This window comes from Lepidochelys kempii, chromosome 4 (assembly GCF_965140265.1).
Source record: "Lepidochelys kempii isolate rLepKem1 chromosome 4, rLepKem1.hap2, whole genome shotgun sequence".
In the NCBI taxonomy this organism is placed as follows: domain Eukaryota; kingdom Metazoa; phylum Chordata; order Testudines; family Cheloniidae; genus Lepidochelys; species Lepidochelys kempii.
This window is the reverse complement of record NC_133259.1, coordinates 90,831,191-90,858,488: the sequence shown is the minus strand read 5'-3', so window position 1 is coordinate 90,858,488 and position 27,298 is coordinate 90,831,191. Positions and strand designations below refer to the sequence as shown.

General features: G+C 42.7%; 1 protein-coding gene across 9 annotated transcripts in view; it reads right to left on the bottom strand.

Annotated features, from left to right (window-relative positions):
* Positions 1 to 14,541, bottom strand: part of FRYL (FRY like transcription coactivator) — a 204,267-nt gene extending 189,726 nt beyond the window's left edge. For 4 of the 9 annotated variants that reach the window (XR_012158677.1, XR_012158678.1, XM_073342097.1 and 1 more), the window contains exon 1: positions 14,294 to 14,538. The gene's annotated coding sequence lies outside the window, so the exon portion shown is untranslated. The other 5 variants (XM_073342092.1, XM_073342088.1, XM_073342089.1 and 2 more) reach the window with 4 other exon arrangements.
* Between the last annotated feature and the right edge of the window lie 12,757 nt (positions 14,542 to 27,298).

Genomic DNA, 27,298 nt, shown 5'->3' with positions numbered 1-27,298 from the left:
GTTTGGACTCTTACAGGGAAGTGTATCAGATGCAAAGTGGAGATCCTCAGAGACAATCTGGGTACCCTGAAAAGATTTTTGGGAAACTGGCAGTTTATTACATCACTACAACCATTTGGAATTACAAACTGTGACTTACCTGTGCAAATAATTTTACCTGCTTTAACCTCTCAATAACTCTCATTTCTTTTTCTTAGCTAATAAACCTTTAGTTAATTATAGAGTTGGCTACCTGTGTTGTCTTTTGTGTAAGAGCTAGAGAACCAGTTGATCTGAGGTAAGTGACTAGTCTCTTGAGACTGGAAGCAACCTAAATGTTATGTGATTTTTGGTGTAAGTAACCATTTTATCACAAAGTCCAGTTTGTCTGGGTGGCAAAATAGACTGGAGAGTCTAAGGGGACTGTTTGTGGTCCAGGAGTTCACTTTTGTCACTGGCTTGGTGAAATCTAAGTTTGGGGTGTCTGCCCTCTTTACTGACAGTCTGTCCTGAAGAAGGCACTCACAAACCTGAGCCACTCCAGGCAGCGTGACAACAACCCAGGAAAGTCGACAGACTCAATCTAAGCAGAAAGCATCACATTTACCTGCTTCCTTATAAACCAACTAGAGCGACCATGTCCTCCAGCAACTGGTCCTTTTGCACTTTTTGCTTGAGAACACACACAAGAAACTTTATAAAATAGAAACATTTGAGACCAACCAATGTAAGGGAGGCAGCACTTCAAAGAGGAGATGAGATGTTGAGCAGAATATCTATGGAAGACTTGACTGCTAAGGATGTAGATCATCACTGCCTTTGTTCTTACCTGAAATAAATCTTAAAGCAAAACTATCTAATTATACTGCAACAACACAGTCACCTTGTAACACTGTGTTTTATCAGCGGATTGTCTTTGTAGCAGCTTGGACAGGAGAAGAGCATTCTTATTGTACAAAGCCCTATTCCCTTCAGTTATAAAAACTGCAAGATATTCCAGTAGCAAGTTACAGGCAAAATTAGAAAAACAACTCTGCAATTTTATTCCATGCACAGCAAGTCAACCACTGTTTTATGCAGCACAACATTAGCTGATGCTATCCAAGCTGCTATAAATCTGAAGCAGGAACTTAAAATTATCCAAATGTTTTGTGACTGTTCTTCTGACAAGTGAGCCTGAAGAACAGCTTTCAAATGAATAAGTGGGTTCATATAATGCCACTTTAATCCTTCAGTGTGAAACAGCCAAAACTAAAGCCTGAGAATATTATCCAAAGCCTGAGTGATTGTAGTTTAGAGGTCAGCTACTTTTGTGCCCCAACCAGTGCAGGAATCTGTCCATTGGTTGATAAAGAGGAATATACTTCAGCAAGCAATGAGTATCATCCTTCAGAAGACATTCAAAGAAGGTGCCTTTCAACTGCAGAGTGCATAGTATTTAACAGTTCCAAAATCATCAAGCCACTGCACATAACCCTTGCTGCACAGCTACACGAGTTTGGTTCCAGCAATTTAATTAACATACTACATCTTCATGGATTCTGCATTAATTATGATGAATTGAGGCGGTTCATCACTAGCGCTGCAAAAACTGAAGTAAAAAAAAAAAAAAAAAAGACTCCAGGGAAGTGTGTTAATTCCAAATGGAATTGTACCACTTCATACTGATGGAAATGTCACCCATGAAGAAGATTATAGCATAGACATCAACACAGGCCATTGATGAAAAGAATACCTTCCAGTCAATGGCTAGAGCATGGTATTTCAAGAACATTCTGCAGATATTTCTTGTAATGCTGGACTATCACTGAAGCATGGGAGAGAAAAGTCACTTACTCTCTCCCCCTGGCAATCAGAGTCTCCTATGTAGCATGCAGCATTTGAAAAACCTTGAACACGTCCAGAACCAACTCATCATGAAAGAGTGCTTGAGTACATGTGTCCGATGAAGTGAGCTGCAGCTCACAAAAGCTTATGCTCAAACAAATTTGTTAGTCTCTAGGGTGCCACAAGTCCTCCTTTTCTTTTTACTTGAGAAAAAACTCTTGTCACCTACAAGTATACACTGTCAGAGATCTCTCGTGATGTCTTTTAAGACTACTACCCTGTGATGTTCTACCAATACCAAATGATATCAATAATGTTTCCACTCAAGTGATTCCATTTTGGACTGGTTTCAATCACAAGCTTGCAACAAAGAAGAGAACCTACACAGCATTTGCATATGTACCTATTATGAATGCCAAACCACCTAACATGGCCACAGTCTCTGCTACAATGCTGAAATGTAAGGAAATGTCAGCAGCTTTAGGACAGCAGCATATCTTCAGCCATGAATCAGCAGCAGTATGCTGTTGCTCAGCAAATGAAATGAACTCTCTCCCAATGTGATCAGCCTGGGTAATTTTCACACCCTATCCTGGTTTACTCAATGTATTCAGAAATTCTGGGGAGATGCAGGACTGCTAGACCCTGTTGTTGTTTCTAATGTTATTGCAGCTTGTAGCGTAGATCAAATGCTTGAGGATAAGCAATTCAACTGTGCTCTGTGGCTTGAGTCTAGCATCTGAGGTCCTGAGTGCTCTGAAACTTTATTCATTTGTTAAATAGTGTGAGCAGGAAGGAGGTATCATGTAGTTCCATCATTTGTCTGGCAAAGTTCGGCTGACACTCTAAAGATGTTGGAATCTGAAGACAATGAGTCCTTACAACTTGTCATTAAAGTGCTTGATGGTGCTGTAACCCAGTATATTCTATTACTACTGGAGAAATTTCAGTCTTGGAAGTATGCCCAGTCTCCAATATTCATGTTCTGGGATCACCTTCTCTAGGTTATGCAGATACTTCTTCCAGATGTCAATGCAGAACAAGAGGGTCATTCGAAACTTTACTGACACACAGTGCACCATGCTTCCATATTGCTCTACTGTAAAGAAGCTCAATTATTCCACTCTTTGTTCTTGACATGTTAAAATCACCCTGAAGTAGTACACAGTGCCTTTGAATCTAGGGAATTTGCTGTGCATCAGATTCCTCTGATTCTTTCAATGAAATTGGAATGACAGGGAAACAGAGAAAACTGCCAAAGAGACTCAAAGAGCAGAAGTGGGAGTATGGGACTGACAAGAAAGAAGCCAGCACTGATCAGATGGACTCTCACAAGTCAGATCCTGAGTGAATATGCAAAAGCTATGAGAGAAAGAAGTGGCCTATCTAGAAATATCAAAGGGAAAATGTACGCAATACCTTACCTCTGTACTGAAGAGGGATGAAGAGTATATTACAGCTCTTACCAACCACGTCCTCAACATGACAAACCCGTCTGACCTTGAATCACATCCAGAGGTACTTAACATCAGATGTACAAGAGTCTCTACTGAAAATAGCAGATGCTGGTGAAGAACAAATGGAGAGATTTGTAAGAGGTGAACTTGATTCTGCTGGGACATCTAGCTTCTTCTGCCCAGTTAAGAAATCTAGCATCATAACATTTGCTGACATAGCCAAGACGACCAAATTTAACTCTGACAAGAGAGGGACAAATCACAGTAGCTATCACTCCAGAGATCATTTTCTGCACAGAGCTGTCCAGAGCAAGAAGATGTTTCAATAGCAACCGTTCTTAGTCACCCAATAGAACCTCTGCCTATGTCCCTCTTCAAGGCTGATGGAACAATGAGAAGAATGGACAAAAGATGAATTAGGGCATTAGCTGGAAGGTCAAGCTGAAAAAACCCATGAGCTAAGAGTATGCAACAAAGAAACTACAGTGTACATCAGAGATGCCATGCAAATAATGGCTGGGGACAAATTCCACACATCCAATAAATTGGCTGCTGAGTATTTGAGGAAGGTCCTAAAAGGATTTGACAAAGCTAATTCTGTAATCAGAGTCTTCAACAGATATGACAACAACTGAAATTGTGGAAAGACAGTGCCAGACCAGATTTAATGTTGGATGCACTGGTGATTGGTAAATGCCCTGCTACTCCATGGTGAAAAAAAAAAAAATTCAAAACGTTGCATCCAACAAGAAGTTACTAGTAAAATTCCTGTGTGAATGTATGGTTCAAAATGTACCCAACAATGTAGGAGCACACAAAACACAAACATTCCTTCCTGCTGGAGGCCTTTCTAATAGAGAAGTAGCAAAGTCCATCACCAGTAGAAGTGTTGAAGAAGCCCAAAACTTGCACTGTACTCAAGAGGAACATAAGAACAGCCATGCTGGGTCAAAACAAAGGTCCATCTAGCCAATTTCTTTTCTTCCGACAGTGGTCAATGCTGGGTGCCCCAGAGGGAATGAACAGGTAATCATCAAATGATCCACCTCTGTCACCCATTCCCAGTTTCTGGCAAACAGGCTAGGGACACCATCCCTGCCCATCCTGGCTAATAGACACTGATTGACCTATACTCCATGAACTTATCTAGGAAGCAGACAAAAGGATGCTTCTGCATTCTGTATGTCCCAATATGACTTTTGGATATCTTGGTGCCAAAGGAACCATAGTAATTAGATCACCTGATACAGATGTTTTGGACCTCGCTGTTCATTACTTTGCAAAAAATGGAACACATTGATAACATGCGGATTGAAACAGGTAGTTTCACCATCACAACTGATGAGCATTGTTTCATACCTGTCCATGCAATCTGTGATACACTCACTCCTGCAACATATTTCCTGCTGTACATACTGTAACAAGATGTATACCAGGTGTGTGTGTGTGGGGGGGGATTAATGTTGAGACAAAGGGAGCTTACAACTCCAAATATCTTCTCGAATTGGAAGAGAGTGATATACAAGCCACAATTTCTGCAGCAAGGAAGTTAGCAGCAGTGCAGTATGACCAGAGCAAGAAAGAAAAGGAGGCCCACAAAGACTTGAATTGCATGCACCTCCATTTAGCCACCAAAAAGGACAAGTCACTGGCCAAGCTCCCACCACACGAGGACAGTTTTGAAGAGCATGTCAAAAAAGCATCTTCGCATACAAAGCCTTGGATGTCTTTGCATACAGGTAAACCCCAGATATGGGATCACCATTGCAACATGGATGAAAAAATGTGGATGACAAACTACTTCCTGTATTCTTCAAAAACCCAATGGCATCTGAGTTTTTATAAAACCTTATTTGTGCGTGTACTAGTAGGGTTGCTGCACAATTAACTGTGTCTGTACTCAGAACCATCTTCTCTACACAGAATTGTATATATGCAAGACAATGAAGATTGTGGTAACCCATGCACTCAGAGATCATAATGAAAAATAAGATGATCATGATGTTGACTCGAAATGTCACCAGCACTGTTACCTCTACAAAATTTATCACAGGATTGTTGTATTTACCCTTTAGACTGTTGTTGTGATACTCTGAGGTCAAGGAAACCCAACTGTATGTTTTGAAATACACAGTCATTAAACTAATGCAAATATTTCAAAGTGGTCATTTTAACAAGTTGATGGAGTCATTGTTTATCCCTATTTCCTGGCCACCTGACAGTTCCAATCATAAAGCAGACATAAACGTTGTGTGTGTGTGTATTAAGTTGACCAAATCAGTTGTGTCTGCCGCTTGCATGTGTGTGTGTGTGTATTAAGTTGACCAAATCAGTTGTGTCTGCCGCTTGCCTATAAAGAAACAGCCCTGCAGAACTAAACATTAAATTTACCTTGTCAACTTCAAAACATGAAATCCGGTCCCTAGAGGATAGTGCATTAAATCACTATCCTGCTGTCTAGCTCTCCACATCTCCTCCCACTCTTCTCTCCCCATCCAACCCCACACCTTTTTAGTCCATTAATCAGAAAAATATAGGGATGGAAGGGACCCTCAGGTGTCATTTAGGCCAGCCCCCTGCACTGAGGAAGGGCCAAGTAAACCTACAGTGTCCCTGACAAGTGTTCGTCCAACCTGTTTTTAAAAACTTCCAATGATGAGGATTCCACAACCTCCCTTGGAAGTCTATTCCAGAGCTTAACTATCCTTATAGTTAGAAAGATTTTCCTAATATCTAACCTAAATTTTCCTTGCTGCAGATTAAGTAATCATTATCTTAATTACGAATTAGATGCGTTTTCCCTGGCTACAGACCTGCCTGTGGGCAGAGCAGTAGAAAAAGGGGGGGGGGGGCAGTGAAGGCGGCTACAGCCTGGACCTTGGGGCTTTCTATGGGAGTGTGGACACTGGGAGCCCACAGAGCTGCACAGGACTTCTCGCATTCTCCAGTGCTCGGCACATCCCAGCACAAGGAACCCTGGGTGTAGCCCCCCGTCAGGGAGCAGCCTGGATAGCACAGGGAGAAGTACTATACAGCTCCAGCACCCAGGCTGCAGCCTCCCCTCCCAGACCACAGGCCCTTACCTCTGATGCAGTGTCTGCATTCAGGCAGGTTTGCAGGGCTGCAGCCAGAGAATGCACATCTCAGCACCTTGCCTGCTGCTGGGACCTTTCTTCCAAAAAACATTCTCAATAAGTGCCATGCTGTTGCCATTTTCCAAATTCCATTAATATTAAAGTCCATGGGATGGGATTGGTTTGGTTCCTGGCAAAATGTTGCTATTAACCAGAAGTTATTATCCAGTTTGCTATTAAGCAGATTCTACTGCACTTAGAAGCACTGTAGTCCCAATCAAAAAAATGTACAGAGAAAAAACCACCACCAATGAAGGTCAAAAACAAACTAGTTCATCTGCAAGATGAAGCCAAGCCAAGAAGTGATTCACACAAGCTCACTATATTGTTTCAGAATTGCTGAAAGTTGATGGAGAAGCGGCATTATTTTCCAAGATTTATTAAATTGTAGGGATTTCTACCTCCATTCCCCAACGTTTGCTAATATCTGCTAGAGTTTTATAAATTGAACATATACTTTGACTGAAGCAGACTGGTATAAAATACTACCATAATATCCAGTATAGAGAGACATAAGAAAAGTAATTCCATTGCTTTTTAGAACTGTTAAATAATACTTTTCTAAGGCCATTGGTATTATCTAGACAGCTGAAGGGGTGGCAGGTGGGGGAATACTACTAGGTTACTTTTGGAACCCAGAGAGATACAGGACTGCCTTTTTGAAAAGTCATGTCAGGTCTGTGCTTGCAAGATACATGCACAGACAATAATTCTGCCTTATTAGCCATTTTGACATGATTGGCTAGTCCAGGGGTGACCAACCTGTGGCTCCAGAGCCACATGCGGCTCCTCAGAAGTTAATATACGGCTCCTTGTATAGGCACCGACTCCGGGGCTGGAGCTACAGGCGCCAACTTTCCAATGTGCCGGGGGGTGCTCATTGCTCAACTTCTGGCTCTGCCATAGGCCCTGCCCCCACTCCACCCCTTCCCACCCCCTCCTCTGAACCTGTCATGCCCTCGCTCCCCCGCCACCCAGAGCCTCCTGCATACCATGAAACAGCTGATCGGGAGTTGTGGAGATGGAGGGGGAGGCGCTGACTGGTGGGGCTGCCAGTGGATGGGAGGTGCTGGGAGGGAGCTGATGGGGGGCTGCTGACTTATTACTGTGGCTCTTTGGCAATGTACACTGGTAAATACTGGCTCCTTCTCAGGCTCAGGTTGGCCACCCCGGGCTAGTCTATGCATAAACCTCTTGTTGATGCAAAAGTCAAGAATAAGAGGTAGTTTCTGTGACTAACTGTGTCTCACAACTTGAGCCCCTTATATTCAGGGCAGTATGGAACAGCCTGCAATTTGGCTGTTGGTGTTCTTCCCATCTTATTAACAGATTATGAATTTCAGAATTCAGCTCTTGACATGGTTTGGGAGTGGTTGGTTAGTTTGTTTTAAAAAGAAAAAACTTCATGAGCAGATTTGGTTTACTGACATTCCTATGGAACTCATGCTAAAAATGAGTACCTCATTCAGCTTTTTTGTTGCTGTTACAAAGTTATAAATACGTTCTATAAGGCACTGTGCTTTCTTATACATCACTGCCAAGATTTTCAAAAACAGGCACTTAAAGTTGCTTTTCAAAATCAATGAGCAACCAACAGCTCCCACTGAAGTCAGTAAAAGCTACTGGGCATTTGACACTAAATCAGGCCACTTATTCAGGCACCAGAGTATGGACTTAAAACTGCATGACTAAGTTGGGTTTCTAATAGTCTCGAACCTTATGCATTTAATCTTTGATTATAAAAAGACAAATCTGTCACAAAAAATGCTGAGATATGTATGAGTCTTTTTTTTTTTTTTTTTTTTTAAATTAAAGGTATTGTTGGCGTGACGGCAGACCACAGTAGAGTAAACAGAATTGCTTGAGTGGTTCTGCTCCTTTTTTTGAGGGATTCCAGTGAGAAGTACTGAGCAACTGCTATTTGTTCTCTCACGCAAGGCTCTACCGCAGTGGTGGGCAACCTGCGGCCCATCTGGGTAATCCACTGGTGGGCCGCCAGACAGTTTGTTTACATCTGCACAGCTGTCCACAGCTCCCAGTGACCATGGTTCACCGTTCCTAGCCAATGGGAGCTGTGGGAAGTGGTGTGGGCCGCAGGAGCATGCTGTCCGCCGCTTCCCACAGCTCCCATTGGCCGAGAACGGCGAACTGCAGGCAGCCGTGCAAATGTAAACAAACTGTCTGGTGGACCACCAGCAGATTACCCTGATGGGCTGTGTGCGGGCCGCAGGTCGCCCACCACTTCTCTACTGGGTTCTATTCTGTCACCCCTCCTATCCAATCTCTTTTTAAGTCATTAGGGGAATTACGGATTGCAGTATAGGAAAGATACCCATATTCATGTGTCCATCTATTCCAACCCAGCTGGTGCAGCAAAAAGACCAGATACGGTTGAGATAACGCTTACAGAATGGGGAAACAATCTAAAGAAATGGCAGAAACATAAGCACCCCAGCTGAGGAAATCTGACTACCATTTATTGCTTCCCCTTACAACTTTGGAAATGCAGTGGAGTAGGGAGTGTCATGTTCAATATCAGCTGCCTCTGAACACTCAACAGCGCTCTGTGTAATTCAGCTGCACTCCATGCAACTAAATTATTGATTTATTTTTCAAGATAATCATATGTGCTTGGAAAGATTATGATCTTCTGGATGCAGATCTCAGCATAAATATCCATGCTTCTGTCATCTCAATACTGGATTACTGCAATGTGCTTTAAATGGAGCTACACCTTAAAACTAATATTGGATACTAATACCTCTGCCTAGTTTCTTCCCACAGGGAGCATGTTATACCCATGAGCCATGATCTGCACTGTCTACCAGTTGACTGCTGAATGAAATGTAAAGGTGCTGGTTTTGATCTATAAACCCATAAATGGTTTAATGGTTAACTGACAGACTATTGTTTCTCCCCATGTAATACTACAGGAGCTGTAGTCAGTTCTATTTAACACAGGGGGTTATTAAAAAGAATACAAACAGTTTCCCTAAGTGAGGGGTACACTGCTTTATAACTTGCTTTCCTTGAAGATCTGCCAAAGCAAAGATCTAATAAGTAAAAAGTAGGGCTGTCAAGCGATTAAAAAAAAGCAATCATGATTAATGGCGCAATTAATCGCACTGTTAAACAATAGAATACCATTTATTTGAATCTTTTTGGATGTTTTCTACATTTTCAAATATATTAATTTCAATTACAACACAGAATACAAAGTGTACAGTGCTCAATTTATATTTTTAATTACAAGTATTTGAACTGTAAAAAAAACAAAAGAAATAGTATTTTTCAGTTCACCTAGTACAAGTACTGTAGTGCAATCTCTATCACGAAAGTTGAAATTACAAATGTAGAATTACGTACAAAAAAAACTGCATTCAAAAATAAAACAATGTAAAATTTTAGAGCCTGCAAGTCCACTCAGTCCTACTTCTTGTTCAGCCAATCACTAAGACAAACAAGTCTGTTTACATTTGCAGGAGATAATGCTTACCTGCTTCTTGTTTACAAGGTCACCTGAAAGTGAGAACAGGTGTTCGCATGGTACTGTTGTAGCCAGTGTCGCAAGGTATTTACGTGCCAGATGTGCTAAAGATTCATACGTCCCTTCGTACTTCAACCACCATTCCAGTGGACATGCGTCCATGCTGATGACAGGTTCTGCTCAACAACAATCCAAAGCAGTGCGGACCGACGGATGTTCATTTTCATCATCCGATCATTTTCATCATGTTCATCATTTCATCATCATTTTCAGATCCCACCAGCAGAAGGTTGATTTTCTGTTTTGGTGGTTCAGGTTCTGTAGTTTTGCATCAGAGTGTTGCTCTTTTAAGACTTCTGAAAGTATGCTCCACACCCTGTACCCCTCATACTTTGGAAGGCACTTCAGATTCTTCAATCTTGAGTCGGTTAGAAATATCACATTCATTCCTTGTTTGAGTTTTGTGAAATCTACAGAGAAAGTGTTCTTAAAATGAACATGTGCTGGGTCATCATTCGAGACTGCTATAACATGAAATATATGGCAGAATGCAGGTAAAACAATGCAGGAGACATACAATTCTCCCTCAAGGAGTTCAGTCACAAATGTAATTAATGCATTATTTTTTTAACGAGCATCAGCAGCATGGAAGCACGTCATCTGGAATGATGGCTAAAGCATGAAGGGCCATAAGATTTTTTTAGTGTATCTGGCCCGTAAATATCTTGCAATGCTAGCTACTGAAGTGCCATGCAAATGCCCGCTCTCACTTTCTGGTGACATTGTAAATAAGAAGACAGCAGCATTATCTCCTGTAAATGTAAACAAACTTGTTTGTTCAGCCAGTCGCTGAGATAAGAAGTAGGACTAAGAGGACTTGTAGGCTCAGAAGGGCTACATAACTGTTTTGGTTTTTTAGTGTAATGTAACAAACAATCTACATTTGTAAGTTGTACTTTCACAACAAAGAGATTGCACTACTGTACTTGTATGAGGTGAATTGAAAAATATTATTTCTTTTATCATTTTACAGTGCAAATATTTGTAATTAAAAATATACACTTTGATTTCAATTACAATACAGAATATATATGAAAATGTAGAAAAACATCCAAAATATTTAATAAATTTTAATTGGTATTCTACTGTTTAACAGTGCAATTAAAATTGCGATTGATAGTGATTAATTTTTTTTAATCGCAATTAATTTTTTGAGTTAATCGCAATTTATCGACAGCCTTAGTAAAAAGACTACACCTACACAGAACATCTTATCCAGCGTATTAGGAAAGTCTAAATACTGATAGCTGCACATGGGCCATAATAGCAACTGCCTTGAGAATATTAATGAACATACGCAGAAAAGTAAATTTAACACGAGCACACACAACTGTACCTATGTGTATGCTCATACTAAATTCAAGTTAAGAAAAGCTATCAAGATGCTCAGGCCCAACATTGGGTATTGCAATAAGTGTTATACCTCAATCAAAACAAGAGCTTTTGAGTGGAGGCAATTTTAACATCATCCTGCACTGCTAGAAATGAATACACAACTGTGTTTTGCTACTGCAGGGAGACTCAGATTGATCTAATTTAGCTGTCCAAGATGACCAGAAACACAATGTTAGTCACCATAAGCAGTGCATAAAACTAGTTTCTCACAATAATTTCAAATCGCTAGGCAAGAACCGGGGGGGACGGGACACCAAGGGGGGAGAAAACAACTCTTAAAAGGTTTTTTTTTAAAAAATAAACACCTGCAGCATGGGGAGTGCCAATACACCTATCCACTATATCACCAAAGCAGTGTGCCTCCACCCTGCTCTCTGAGAGACCACTTCCAGAAGTAAGGAAATTAGTATTTACCCCTAAGAGACCTTGTCCTCACTTGCTTAGGCTACTAAACTGAAAGCCACTTAGTGGCAACTATGATAGTGGTTTGTGTGATGAGGACCACGCATCCACTGGCAAGCTGACTCACACTAGACGTCAAATGCCAATAACTTTTTATCACTATAAAGTGGTGTTCAATTAAACTCAAGCCTTCTCAGAGGGGAGGGGAAATTTGTTTCTGCCCTAAAATACCTTGCTTACTAACCAGCCGTGTAAGTTTTATCAAAATATTCTGTTTCCTTCCTGTAACAGCATGACAAGATAAGAATCAGTATGTGGTTTTCCAGCACTTGCTTTGTAGTTTTCCACAGAGATTTTAAAGTATTAAAGTTACACTATCAGTGGGAGTGTAAACTGTAACACTGTAGCAAAAGTACTGAAAGAAGAATATATCGGGGAAATAATTCTTAAGAAGAATTGCAGCATAATTCCATTGCTTTAATCAATTTACAATAACTGCTAGTTTATTGTTTAATTCAGTACTCTGTATTCCTCTATTCCTCACTCTCTCCCAGAACTGAATGGCTCTTCATTCTACCACCTCAAGAGCATTATGTACAGGACACCTACAGTAAACATTTCTATCTATCAATTAACTACTTTTTCAGTGTTTAGATAACTGCGTCCATAAACATCTTATGAAAAATCATTTCCATTACACAACAGTAGAGTTTTGAAGAAGCACAGTACATCTAAGATGATAATTTGGTCCTGTTTTAGTTACCACTGATTAGACTCAACTTTCAGAATTCTAACATGCTTGCTGCTATGGTTTACATTTTTTCTAGATGTCAGATACTGAATAGGCTCACAGTCAGTTGATGCTCTTGCTGTCTGGTCTTGAGATTGATTTTTCAGTCCTTAGAACTGAATAAATAGATAGATTGTTGAGGAGAACAGTTTCCAGAAGCAACAGCTATCAGAAGCCAGTTTCGGTGGTCATCACAGTATTGTGGAAGGCCTACTAAGTTTGTTTTATTAGGTCTTGACCATGCTGCTGAGTCTATGGGCATTTTAGCTGAATATGTATTGCTGCTCTAGCAGTATCATTTTGGGTAGCAGTGTGTTTTAGATTTAATTTTTTTTAATAATTAAGAGAAGGAAATATGCATGTCCTGGATGATTGATTATTATTTTGTTTGTTCTGAATTCTGTGTTTTTAAAAATGTTACATTTGTCTAGGAGAGGCACTATAACAGAGAAATCTCCAAAAAATAAATAGATGAGCTGTCACAGGTTCACCTGCACCACTGCAATTTCGACAACCTCTTTGAAAGAGTAACAGATACAAATAAAAAAAATGCATGCATACTAATACAAGTTTAGAATCTTGACTATCAAATTGAAAAGCTTTCATTAAATGGGACCTCCTACTACAGTTAAATGTGCAGAGGGAGTCTGAACTGGGCTTTGAAAGTGTCTCTCCCGCCCCAGAAGTCTGCCAAAACAAGCCATTTCTCGCAGTCCCGGTTTCACACTGGAAGTTGCACGCAGCCCCAGGCTAGAGCCAGCGGCCTCTCACACACCGCACCGAACGGAGGTAATTAACTTTGTTACCAAACCCTAGAGAGCGACCAGGAAACAATGTTTCACTCCCAGCGCACGGGCCTCCTCCTAGGTGGCCCTGAGGGGCTGGCACTGGCCGAGCGGGAGCCAGCCTGGCGTGGGAATGAGGGCGTTCCGGGGGGGTCCCAATAGCAGTTTCTCTCCGCTTTGCCCCACCTCTGCTGGGAACAGGCCCCGCCAGTGTGAGGAGCCTGCAAGGCGCTGAACCGCCGTCCGCTCATGCGGGGCCAGGCGGAGGCCAGCAGCCCCGAACACACGCCGCTCTGTGGGGGGCTCCTACCGTGCCAGCGATACCAGCCAGCGAGCTCCCGCGCCGCCGCCGCCGCCAGGGACCACTGTCGCCTCTGGCTGCTCGCAGCCCAGACACAGAACCTGCTGATGTGCGAGGCAGCGATGCTCTGGGGAGCGCCCTGCTTGGGGGAGGCCGCGAGGGCAGCCGCTTCTAGAGGCCGACGCTCACGGCTCTGCTAGGACTACTAAGGGACGAGCGAGCGCAGAGCCCCACCCCGGCAGAGAACACCGGGGCCCCTCGCACCAGAGACGAGCTTCGGGCCGGGGGAGAGGATCAGCCCCAAGGGGCGCCCCGCAACCCAGGCTCCAAGCAGCGCTCGCCCGTTACAGACACAGACGGACCCACCGGGCGCAAGACGGGTTCAGGCTGCCCTGTTCCGGGGAGCGGGAGCGGGCGCGGCGCCCAGCCCGAAGGCACCGTTGGGTAACTCTTCCAACGCCGCCGCCCCCAAGCTGTAAACAAAGCAGCGCGAGCCAGGGGCCGGGCCAGCTACAGAGACGCCGCGCGCGCGCCACCGTCGCTTGCGCTGCCTGGTTTACAGCGCGACGGCGGTTCCCCGACCCCTACCGTTCCATTTCCGTTGGGAGCAGGCGGCCTCCACGCTCCAATAATGAATGAGTCCCATATACCCACACCCCGGCGCCGAGTTACCTACCCCACCAATTAAAATGTTTCTCTCACCGCTACCTCCGCCACCGCTGAGAACTCCCGCACTCCACAGCACCACCGCCCCAACCAGCTACTACGGCCCCTTTAAGGGCTAGTCCGATGGGAACCGCTTAGTGAATTAAATCTCCATCGGCGTCTCCCCGGCTTTATCCCGATCGCTCATTCCCCCCTCGATAACTCGACGGTCCGGCTCCTTCTTCCCGCCTCCTCTCCCTCCCCATTGGCAAGCGGCTCTCAAACAGGAACAAACACTAATTGGTGAAGATGGACGACATTCATCTGTCTCCGCCCTTATTGTTCATTTTGATTGGTTCATAGGTGTCAATCCCTCCCTGAGGCGGCCAATCGTCTCAACCAATCACTTCGCCATGTGGCAACTGTGCTCTTCCTATTGGCTACGTAGACCAGCTTCCTGTACAGCTGAATGGCCAAGACGGAAGTCTGTCCTAGATTCTGGACGGCTCATCATGGGAAGCTTTCCGACAGCTCAGAGACCGCCCAGTCTTTGTGCATGGTGGGAGGAGGCTGGGAAATTAGCTTCAAAACTAAAATGAGTGCCTAGCCCTTTAAATGTCTTCCACAGTGTTAGGGACGCCGTAAAAAGTCTTTACACTTCCATTGCGCGAAGGGACTGTGGTACAATTCCCATATGCGAAAAACGCGCAAGAACTATTCTGACCGCGAAACGGGTGGACAGAGTCCTCCCTTGAAAAAAGCCGGGCCTGTTCTGTATCCCCCAGGTATCAGCTGTAATCCCTTATCCCTCTCCAGGTATCTGGAGCCTATTTACCCCCAAATTTTAGAGGAGTGGGGGTTCTGGATTGCTTACTCCGTCTCTCTCCTCGTTTCTCGTCCCGGATCCCGTTGATCCGCAGCTCTCTCTCAGGCGTGCAGACTGAATCTAAGCTGAGGGATGCAGCAGTCCCAGGGAACCACTAGACCAAAAGTTCCAAAACCCGCTTGGCCATCTGGGATCAGTTTGAAATTGGATTCCATCTGGGGTTCAGACCTTTCAACCACCAGACACACTCTGGGAACCATATACATGAATAAGAATAATATGAGAAAAAGAATAACAATAATGAAAATGTCTAGATCTCTGAGATTCAAACTAAAACACTGCATTCTGGATGTTCACTGTCATGCGGAGTTTTGAGGAGGGGCATCAGAGTTGCTGCACTGAGTTTAAAAAGACCAAGATCATTTAGAAGTTTCAGTGCAACTAATGAGTTATATTGGTAGTCAAATATGTCATTTTACCTGAAGAAACTTGTTTCATAATTAGATTTTCTTTCCCTCTCCATAAATTTGGATTAAAAAAAATTGGGATTAGCAGAACCATTGCTTGAAATCTCAATTTTGCCCATAGAAAAATTAATAACATATTTCCTCTCCCTAAAATAAAATGAGCAAATATTTGCCTCTTGTCTAGTTTCATGTCAAATGTGCAGATACTTTTTGCCAGAAATTATTCACCTTTTCTTACCACAGCAAACCACTGAATTTCACTCAACTTAACTACTGAAGCTCTGAATTTTGGGAGACGTCATAGTGAGGGACACAAGACCCATTTTAAACTGTTTATCTTTACTTTTTCCATGAAGGCTTTCACAACACAGGGAAAGGGAAAGAATTTTGCTGTTGTTACCGCTTTATTACAACTTTGATACTTTTCATGACCCTTACAAAAACAAATTCTAAGATCTCTTTGTAATGAAGATGTGACACACACAGAGAGAAAGACTAGACAGACACTGAATTTTATATCCTGGCAGCAGTAGATGCAGGCATTGATAGGTCTAAGGGGGTCAGGATTTCAAAAATTTAATACGTCTGTTACTTTAATATATCAATATAGAGTTACAGGCCTTTGGGAAGATGAGGATAGTAAAAAACAGAACAAAAATTAAGAATATAAATCTTAGTTGCAGGGAAATTTACTGCCAAAATAATAAAAATCTTCTCATTGTGTGGAAGTGCAGGAATTTTACTGGAAATAAAAAGAGCCGAAAGGAAAAAATATGCTAGATACCAGACAAAATAAAGAGGATTGTAAAAAAGCCTCAGGAGGAAGAGTCCCAGATTCATTGACTTTCTCATTGTCATTCAATTATATAGACACTGATTGTGCAAACACTTATGCAGGAATAGATTTATTTTACCACAGTGAGCCATGCCATTGGAATCAATACATTGTATAGGCACCATCCATATTGTAGACAGCAATTGTCCACCTTTATCAAGATGATGATAGGAAGCCCCAGTTATCTTATATTTACATTTTACAACAAAGTTTGCTACACCATTTGATGCTCATTGTTTGGTCTGTAAGTGTTCTAGAATCCATACACTCTTTCGGTAAAAAATACTTACATAGTCTTCCAGAAGCTGTGACAGAAAGGAAAACAGGAAGGGATCAGATACCTGATGTGCCAGTGGCTGTGAAGCATTCAAGTGAACTGTTTCCAATAAGATGTTGGGACTTTTTAGGTGGAAGAAAAGATGTTAATCTGTTGTATTACTCCTTCTATTTTCAAATGTTGTATTGCACCCTAAGTGTTTTGGTAGTAGGACACCTAACAAATATTTATTATCCTGAGGCAACATAATCTACTGAATTAAACATTGGACTGGGAGTCAGTAAACTAGGGTTCACTGCTACTGATATGCTGTATGGTCTTGAGGAAGTTGCTTAGGCTAATTTTTTCTAATGTGACTTCTGATCTTGAGAGCCCAATTTGAGACACCTTGAAGTTGGTTTTCACAACTGAATGACGTCAAAGAAACTGATGGGGCTCATCACCAATGAAAATCAAGCCCTAGGTATTTCAAGTTGAATACTCACACTAATTTTTTTTTAAGTACATCAGAATCAGGAAGCCTGCCAAATCGTTAGTGGGGGCCCCTGGATTATTGAGGTGCTAAGGAGCACCCAAGGAAGACAAAGCCATTGCAGAGGAGCTAAATGAATTCTTTGCATCAGTCTTCACCGCAGAGGACATGAGGGAGATTCCCACACCTAAACATTTCTTTTTAGGTGACAAATCTGAGGAACTGTCCCAGATTGATTTTGGGTTTCAGAGTAGCAGCCATGTTAGTCTGTATCCTCAAAAAGAAAAGGCGTACTCGTGGCACCTTACAACTACTCCTTTTCTTTGTCCCAGATTGAGGTATCAATAGAGAAGGTTTTGGCACAAATTGATAAATTAAACAGTAGTAAGTCATCAAGACTCAATGGTATTCACCCAGGAGATCTGAAGGAACTCAAATATGGAATTGCAGAACTACTAACTGTGGTATGTAACATATCACTTAAATCACCCCCTGTGCCAAATGACTGGCAGATAGCTAATGTCATACCAATTTTTTTAAAAGGTTCCAGAGGCAATCCTGCTCAATTACAGGACAGTAAGCCTCACTTCAGTACCAGGCAAATTGGTTAACACTATAGTAAAGAACAAAATTATCAGACACATAGATGAACATGATTTGTTGGGGAAGAGTCAATATGGCTTTTTTAAAGGGAAATCATGCCTCACCAATCTATTAAAATTCGGGTCAACAAACACGTGGACAAGGATGATCCAGTGAATGTAGTGTATTTGGACTTTCGAAACCCTTTGACAAGATCCCACACCAAAGGCTCTTAAGCAAATTAAGGAGTCATGGGATGAGATGAGGGAAGGTCCTCTCATGCATCAGTAACTACTTAAAAGATAGGAAACAAAGGGTAGAAATAAACAGTCAGTTTTCACAGTGAAAGAGGTAAAGAGTGCGGTCCTCCAAGGATCTGTAGTGGGAGATGTGCTGTTCATCATATTCATAAAAGATCTGGAAAAAGGAGTAAACAGTGAGGTGGCAAAGTTTGCAGACAATACTACATTATTCAAGATAGTTCAAAGCAGACTGCAGAGAGTTACAAAGGGATCTCACAAAACTGGGTGACTTGGTAACAAAATGGCAGATGACATTCAGTGTTGATAAATGCAAAGTAATGCCTATGGGAAAATATAATCCCAACTATACATACAAAATGAAGGGGTCTAAACTAGCTGTTACCACTCAAGAAAGATCTTGGAGTCATCATAATTCTCTGAAAACATCTGCTTCGTGTACAATGGCAGTCAAAAAAAGCTAACAGGATATTAAGAACTATTAGGAAAGGAATAGATAATAAGATAGAAAATATCTTAACACCACTATATAAAGCCATTGTACACTCACACCTTGAGCACTTGTGCAGTTCTGGTTGCCCCATCTCAAAAAAAGATATATTAGAATTGGAAAAGGTACAGAGAAGGGCAACAAAAATGATTAGGGGTATGGAACAGGTTCCATACAAGGAGAGATTAAAAAGACTGGGACTGTTCAGCTTGGAAAAGAGACCACTGAGGGGAGATAAGATAGAGGTCTATACAATCACAAATGCTGTGGAGAAAATGAATAAGGAAGTGTTATTTATCCCTTCACATAACACAAGAACCAGGGATCACCAAATTAAATTAATAGGCAGCAGGCCCAAAATAAAATAATAAGGAAATACTTTTTCACAAAATGCAGTCAACCTGTGGAATTTGTTGCCGGGGGATGTTGTGAACTCCAAAAGTATAACTGAGTTCACAAAAGAATTAGATACATTCATGGAGGATAGGGTTAGGGATAGGATGATGGTTAATTAGTTAAATTGTAGAGTACTTTGAACATGTAAAGTATATAAAAGTAATAACTATTAAGAAGTTATTAATGTGAGTGACCAAGTCCTTACTAATTGAGGCTTTGAGCAACAACTAAGGCTGCCTCTCTGGCTTCTTACTGATGTGCCATACTTCCTTAGGGCAATGATTGATTCTTTGCTTGCCTGCCTACTGTAGTAGTTATAATATAGATTCATAGATTTGAAGGCCAGACGGGACACTTTGATCATTTAGCCTACCCTCCTGTATAACACAGACCACAGAACTTCCCCCAAAATAATTCCTAGAGCATATCTTTTAGAAAAAAAACATTCTTGATTTTAAAATATCCAGTGATAGAGAATCCACCATGACCCTTGGTAAATTGTTCCAATGGTTAATTACCCTTGCTGTTAAAAATTTACACCTTATTTCCAGTCTGAATTTTGTCTAGCTTTGACTTCCCGCCATTGGATGATGCTATACCTTACTTTCTTTCGTAGGCTGAAGAGCTTTTTTTATGTACAAAGCAATGTGTTTTTTCCACTTTAGGGATGGACTCATCATTCAACTGCATTCCTGTTAACCCATTAAGTATTATTAATAATAATTGTTAGCATTATTAGGACACCATTTTGCTAGGCATTGTATAAACAGAACAAAAAGTTGGTCCCTACCTGTGACAGGGTAGTCTGCCCCCTTAAGACTATATGGCACTTAGAGGTCCCTGTATAGTAATGTAATGTAGAGTGATCCTTTAAGATTTTGGGAAGTCTGACATATACAAGGACCTAGGAGATGTTGGTAGGGAGGAAGCAGTCCCAGAAATAAGTAATGTTTGAAAGAAACCTTGTTACTGTTTCTTAAAGGGACCAGGAGACTTGCAAGGCTGTCCTCTCTCCCACCCAGTTGGGATGAGCTTTACAAAATGGTCCAGGCATCATACATGCTGCTTCATCATTCATAGCAGAAGGCTTGCCTGGTAGATTCTCTGAGTTTGTGGATTAATTGAGAAAAAGGGATCAGCTGGAAGGAGAACCTGGTTAAGGCCCTACAACTGGCCTAAATTAAAACCTACGTGCCAGGAGGAGACCTTCACATCTGTGAAGAATTATTCGATTGCACTAATTTTTTTTAAACAAAGAACATCATATCAGAGAGATGATGAGTCTGAAAGTCTATCTTGCATCTTATGGAATTTCCACATTTTCCTGTCCATTTGTCAGTACTGTACTAGCTGATCTTGCTACTATTTTTATTAATAGGTTGCAAATTCTGACACAGATAAACTATTTCAGCACAGTGAGCCAAGAGTGAGTTATTTATAAAATTAATAACCTGTCTGTTCATTCCCTTTGGGCACCTGCCATTGGCCACTGTCAGAGGACAGGATACTGTGCTTGGTGGACCTTTGGTCTGACCCAGTATGGCCATTCTTATTGTCTGATAAAAGAACGCTTTAAATGGTGATTGCAAAGACTAAAGGATAATCAGCATACCACAAAGTTAAGGCTGGGTAGGTAGCACAAGTCCTGGAGGGCAAGGTGGTGGGGCAGACTAGTGAAAGAAGGATTATATGGTAGGAGTGAACTGGTTCTCCTTAAGCGTTCACTTCAAGACATTCTAACACTTGGGTTTTAAGTGCAGAATTCAGGTACAGTAAGTGTAATAATTTGGTGGTTAGGTGGATTCCAATGAAACACTTCTATTGTAAACTATTTGTTAATTATGAGTTTAGTTCATGAAATTTCCAGTTTTTTTTTTCAAATGCATACCAAAGGTTTAAACAGGGTTGGCATATAAAACCCACGGGAGGGGCGTCATGCTCCAAAATATCTTATGAGGCTTATAATATGTTTCCTCTTGCAGACTTTAGGAAGTCTGTAGGAGGCTGGGATGGGGGAAACATCTCAGTGAGATTGTCACATTCCCCTTGTGTTATCTGGACTAGTGATCTGCTAGGTCACGCCAATCCTTGACTCTGGAAGCCAGCCTTACCCTGCTCTGCTGTGAGAACCCCCACTCCTGGGCTGTTCACACACAGCCTCTGGCATATAAGCTGCTTGGATTGTGCAACTGAATGACACTAGCCAATATCTCCAGTCCCAAACACAACCCTAGGAGCCTCCATCTTGCAGCATCCAGATATGCCTGCTGGATGCTGCAAACTTATATGAGTTTGTCAATTTAACAAAGAAATGGATATGCACCAGGCTTGTTATCCCAAAGGAAGTCTCTGACATGCTTCAAATCAAACACACTGCTTCAGGTAGAATAAAAAAACAAATTTATTAACTACAAAGATAGATTTTAAGTGATTATAAGTCAAAGCACAACAAGTCAGATTTGGTCAAATGAAATAAAAGCAAAACACATTCTAAGCTGATCTTACAAACTTAGATGCTTTTCACCACAGGCTGGCTGGTTGCCCTTCAGCCAGGCTCTCCCCTTTGATCAGCGCTTCAATCCCTTGGTGGTGATGTCTGTAGATGGAGGTGGAAGAGAGAGGAAGAGCATGGCAAACGTCTCTCCCTTTTAACATGTTCTTTCTTCCCTCTTGGCTTTGCCCCCCCCCACTTCAGAGTCAGGTGAGCATTACCTCATCGTAGTCCCAAAGTGACCAAAGGAAGGGGGGTGACTCACTCGAGAGTCCAACAGATCCTTTGTTGCTGCCTAGGCCAGTGTCCTTTGTTTCTGTGAGACTAGGCTGGGTTTGCCCCATACATGCCCTGATAAAGTGTGAACTGCCCCTCTGCTCTTGGAAAGTTTTTGCCTGGGCTTGTTTTAAGTGATGATGACACATTTTCAGCCTCATAACTATATGCATGAAATTACAACCCATAACATTACTATAACAACAATGCTCAGTGCATCATGAGCCTTCTGAAGACACTGGACATGACAAACTTTGCATTGGATACCACACAATCATATTATGAGGATGAACATGGGGGTGCAGGGTATTCCCCTGAGGTACAGAACGTCACACCTCTCCTCTTAGTTTACTGCAAGAGGGTTAGTCACTGACTAGTTCAAAGGCAGTTTGTGTTATAGTTCTTTTGGCATCCAGCCATCAAAGTCATGAGGTGGTGTGCCTCAATTTCCCCATTCACAGCAAATCAGGTTTCTCTGCTGTGGTAAGCTTTAAACCAGTTTACAGGTTTTAATTGAAAAGTAGCATTTTCATAAGGTTTAACATCCATGTCAAAATTCTTAACCCAAAAACTTAACATTGATACCAAAATTTTTATCTCAGACGTGCGTTTACAAATATCTTTAAGATACCACACCTTCTGTTCAGATACTCTAGTTTGAGGTTAGTTTGTTCATTACCCATGGTGTCCTTTGACTCTCTCCCATGTAATCAGTCACTGGCTTTTCTTTCCCTCCAGTGTTCTGCTCTGTGTGGGCTCTTAATTTAATCATGTTTCTGGAATTTTGGTGCCTCAGGGTCTGGCAAAATAGGTGTTCAGGGGGATCCTGCACATTGGCTGGCCCTTTGGGGAGCGATCTCCCAACCCTGGGGCTACACATATGTAGAAAATCCAGCTCCCCTTTTGGGGTTACCCTGTGTTTCCCCCTCCCAGCACTGAGTCCTTCCCTGCCCCCTAGAGGGCTGTGATCCGTGCTCTCCGGGCTAGGTGTGTTTTCCCTTTGATCAGATTCACCTTTTCCCAGCAGCTTTTCCATAACAGCTCCCTGTCTCTTACTAGCCTGGTGGAAAACAGCCCCTTCTCTGTCAGTTGGGTCATTTGTGTTCTCACAAACTACCACATGGCAATTTCCTGGTCTCAACTCCTCTGCTGTCACAGGTGTTGGAGCTGCATCTTGATGTAAAGAGACACAGTTACTTGCCAAAAACTTGTCAGAAATAGCAACCTGAAAAACTGGGACCTGGATTGGGATACCCTCCGCCACCCCTTTCTCTGTGCCTGAAAAGTCAGCTATGTGACTCCTCCCCTCCTGGAGGTCAATTACATGGTTCCTTCTCAAAACCTGAGTCACAGGCTGAGCACTTGGGTGCACAGATGCTGACTCAGCCATCCTCCAAGTGTCCTGGGCATCCTGCCCCAAGTGACTAGTGAGGAGACATTCCTGTACCCCCACTATTCCTTCCCCAGTTTCCTCCTCTAGGCCCCCTCCTAAGACACATTTCTCTGTGCTCCCTAGGAAGGGTTCTGTCCCTTGTTCATCTGCAAAACTCTGCCAGCTAACAACTGGGACAGTTTCCTTAATCACTGACAACACCACTCCTGCCCCTGCGCCTGAGGGCATATTGCCTTCTGCTGGAAAGGAGCTAGTCTCAGGTCCTCCCATACTTGGAAGCACACTGCTTCCCTGTGTTACAGAGTTGCAGGAATCCTCACCCACCTCAGTGGTTTCTGAAATCCCCTGCCCCTTTTCTGGGCTCTCCACTGGGACACATTTCTCTATGCTCCCTAGAGCTGAGTTTATCTCTGGTTCACCAGCAACCTGCTGTCGCTAAAAACCTGGACAGTTCTCTCCCTGGCAGGCATTATACCCCCATTGCTTCCTGATGTGGTGTTGCCTCCAGCTGCAGTGCAGCAGTTGGTCTCAACCGCACTCCCACCTGGAAGCATGTGGCTTCCACCTGCTGCAGAAGAATCAAGGAGACTCTCTCCCATTTTCTCAGCAGTTCCTGAGACCTTACCCTTTCCCTCAGGGGTCCCAGCATAAAACTCCCTCCTGCTGCAGGCAAATACTTTAACCTGAGCTACATGGAAAAAATCATTACCAAGGAGCAGGTCAACTAGGTGGTGTTTTATTACCCACACAGTCAAAACACTTTCCAAACCACATGGATTTTAGCTAGTGGTACCAGGAATCTGCTTTCACCCACCCCAATAATCTCTGTTAATATGGGCTGGGTGATGTGGGACTGACAGGGCCAGGATTAATTGATGGGGCCTGGGAGGAAGAACACTGATGTTAAGATACTACAAAATGCAAAATTAATTGATGTGGGGCTGGAGGGGCACAATTAATTAGCCAGAGGTTTGGAAGAAACTGGAGCCTTTTGTATCACTAGGCAGTACTCTGTGCAAATTTGTGTAACTATGCAAATTAACAATCTATTTCTTTGTCACAAGATGTTGACACTTATGAATTCTTGCCCCTAGATGCTCCCTTCCCTATTCCATCCTCCCTGCTCATTTCAGGAGTCCCAAGTACTCCAGAATCTCTCTCTTCTCCTGATTTCCCTGCATACCTCTCCACTCACCTGATGAAACCAAATGTACCCTTCCACCACCATCCATCTCATTGTAGTGACCCTGCCACACTAACATTTCCAAAACAAATTTCCCACACTGTTTATTTAATGGACCTCCACTCTACAGATTTCAGGGCTCCCTGATCCCTGCCATTTCCCTCCTCCACGCAGAGGCTTAAAAGTCTCCTCACCTAAATTTGAGGTGCCAAAGAAACAATGATTTGCCCCCTCCAGCAACGGTATGAGGGAGTAGTGCATTCCAGGTGAGTGGCAACAGCTCAGCAGTATATGGTGAATTAAACCAGTAGCATTGTCTTCCATGTGGAAGCTATTACAGCAAGCACCATTCTAGCAAATAAAACCATAAAGTGTCCTTTTTAAAGTTATTCCTGTTCATTGATAAACTGCTTTCACCTATAATAGTTAGTTCTTTGAGGTTCCTGTTTTACTGTTAGCAAAATGCAAACCTAGCATGCCCATCATAATCCTCCTTCTCCAACACAGCCCCCTAACTTCCAAATTCTCCTTACTCAAATTATCCCAGTGGTGCTGCTCTGAGTCCCCACCTGGACTCTTGTGTGTAACTAACTAACAAAACTTGAGCCTAATTTAGTGGCATCCTTTCCTTTTAGCCAGCTCTTGCAAACAATCTTTTACCTAACAGATGTGTTTATTGGTAACCTGCCTCATGCCTGGAGTTTCTAAAGCTAAATACAGTACACAGGACATGTTACTGTATATTTAAAATGTTTGGCATATGGCTCATACAGTAACACCTGACAGACAATGAGTCAGTTACAATACCAAAAATATATTACCATTTAAAAAAATAAATGGTGTAAGAATTACCTCTTGAGAATTCTGTAGCTATGAATACTCCTGAATTTATTAGAGAATGCAATTTTCCTGTAAGCAAGCAGGCAGATAAAGCACAGGAAGGAAACACATTGTGCATTGAAAGGAATGACTGGGACCTTGAATGTCAATTTTAGTAATTCCCCTTGTTAACACTCCATCCATAGAAATGACTAATTCCCACCTTGGAGGGCTATAATTTCTATTTGTCTGCAGATAGACCATGACCCATTTAAGTTTGGAAGTTTTTCTTTGCAGCCAGAGTGCCACAACAGGCTTTCTTTTTAGGTCATTTGTTCCCAAACTGGGGGGTGTGCCCCCCTGGGGGGGCATGAGGCTGCCTGGCCCTTGAGCTCCCAGCCAGGGAGGTTAGGCCCCAGCCCCTCCCCTCCTCTGCAGGTACACTGCCATGCGGGCAGCGCGGCTTGCGACTGCCCACCTCCAGTCCTGCCGCTCTGAGCAGTAAGGGGGTGGGGAGCAGGGTGGGCTGTATAAGGAGCAGGAGGTCCCGGGGGCGGGACAGTCAGGGGATAGGGAGCGGTTGGATGGGGCGGAGGTTCTGGGGGGGCAGTCAGGAGACAGGGAGCAGGGGAGGATTGGATAGGCGTGGGAATCCCAGGGGGACCTGTCAGAGGGTGTGGGTGTGGATAGGGATCAGGGCAGTCAGGAGACAGGGAGCAGGGGGAATTGGATAGGGGTTGGGGTCCTGGGAGGGGGCGGTCAGGGGACAAGGAGCAAGGGGGTTGGATGATGGTAAAGGAGAGATGAGGGCGTGAGGGTTTATTGAAAATTAAAAAGGGGGCACGATGCCAAAAAGTTTGGGAACCACTGTTTTAGGTGAAAGGCAATCAGTTTCTGTAGAAACTGACAAGTCGATGAGAAAAGCATTGGTACAGCGTACAAGCCACTACTGTCACAGCCCAGCACCAGCTCGATCTTGGACGCAGATGTTCCACAAGCACAACTGGTTAAGTAAGACGTAGACACAGCGAGTTATACGAGCATACATCACATGTACGGGCGTGCGTTGTTCCTCTCTTCATTGTTTCCAGGGCTGGATTACCCAATAGGCAGTCTAAGCATGTGCTTAGGGCACCAGCAAAGCAGGGGGCTCAAAAAAATATTTTAAAAAAATTGATATTTGATATTTCAAAAAAAGCATCTAAGTAGTCATCATGGGAAAAATCAGAACTTTGTTAGACTTCCTTACACTCCACTACACACTCTTCCCCTGTTTTTCTCTTCTCTTTTTATTACTTATCCCCAACTAAACCAGGGGGGCGTCCTACTAACGTAGATTGAAATAATGCGAGGAAATCAGATCCTGTCATGTATTGTGGCTCAGTTTGACCCATTTTTAGCAGGCCATATCTCAAAATATGGGAATGCTGGCAAAGGTAACCCATCATACTTATCCAAGACAATATGTGATGCACTCATTGGTTTAATGAGTGACAAAGTTCGTTCAGCTATTGTGGATGAAATAAGTACTGCTGGGTACTTCAGTTTATCTGTCGACTCTACACCTGATCTTTCACATATTGATCAATTGAGTATTGTACTAAGATATGTGTCTCCCACAGATGGAAAACCAGTTGAATGATTTATAACATTCCTCAATTTGAAAAGCCACACTGCTGAAGAAATGGCAAATCAAGTACTGCATTATCTGTGCCAAGTTTGCAAAATAGATGTCTCAAAGTGCAGAGGTCAATCTTATGACAACGCTGCCAACATATCAGGGCATTATCGAGGAATGCAGAAGAAGCTTTTAGAACAGAACAAATATGCCATATTCATACCTTGTGCTGCACACTCTCTCAATCTTGTTGGCCGCAGTGCTGTTGATTGTTGTCCAATGGCAGTAAGTTTTTTCTCAACAGTCCAGTTACTTTATACATTTTTCTCGGCCTCAACACACCGATGGGCAGTTCTTAAAACATATTTGTGCAGTGATCGTGTGTTGAAATCTCTTTCTAATACTTGCTGGGAGGCACATGCAGTGGCAACAAGTGCAATTCTGGAGTCCTACTCAAAGATTGTGGATGCATTAGAAAGTAGAGCTGAAGACCAATCACAAAAGGGAGAAACTATACGAGAGGCAGAAAACATTGCAAACAAGATGCAAGAACTAGAGTTTGTATTCACGTGGACCATGTGGAATGAAATTTTACAACACTTTTACTACACAAGTCAAGCTCTCCAAGAAAAAGAATTGGATCTGAAAACA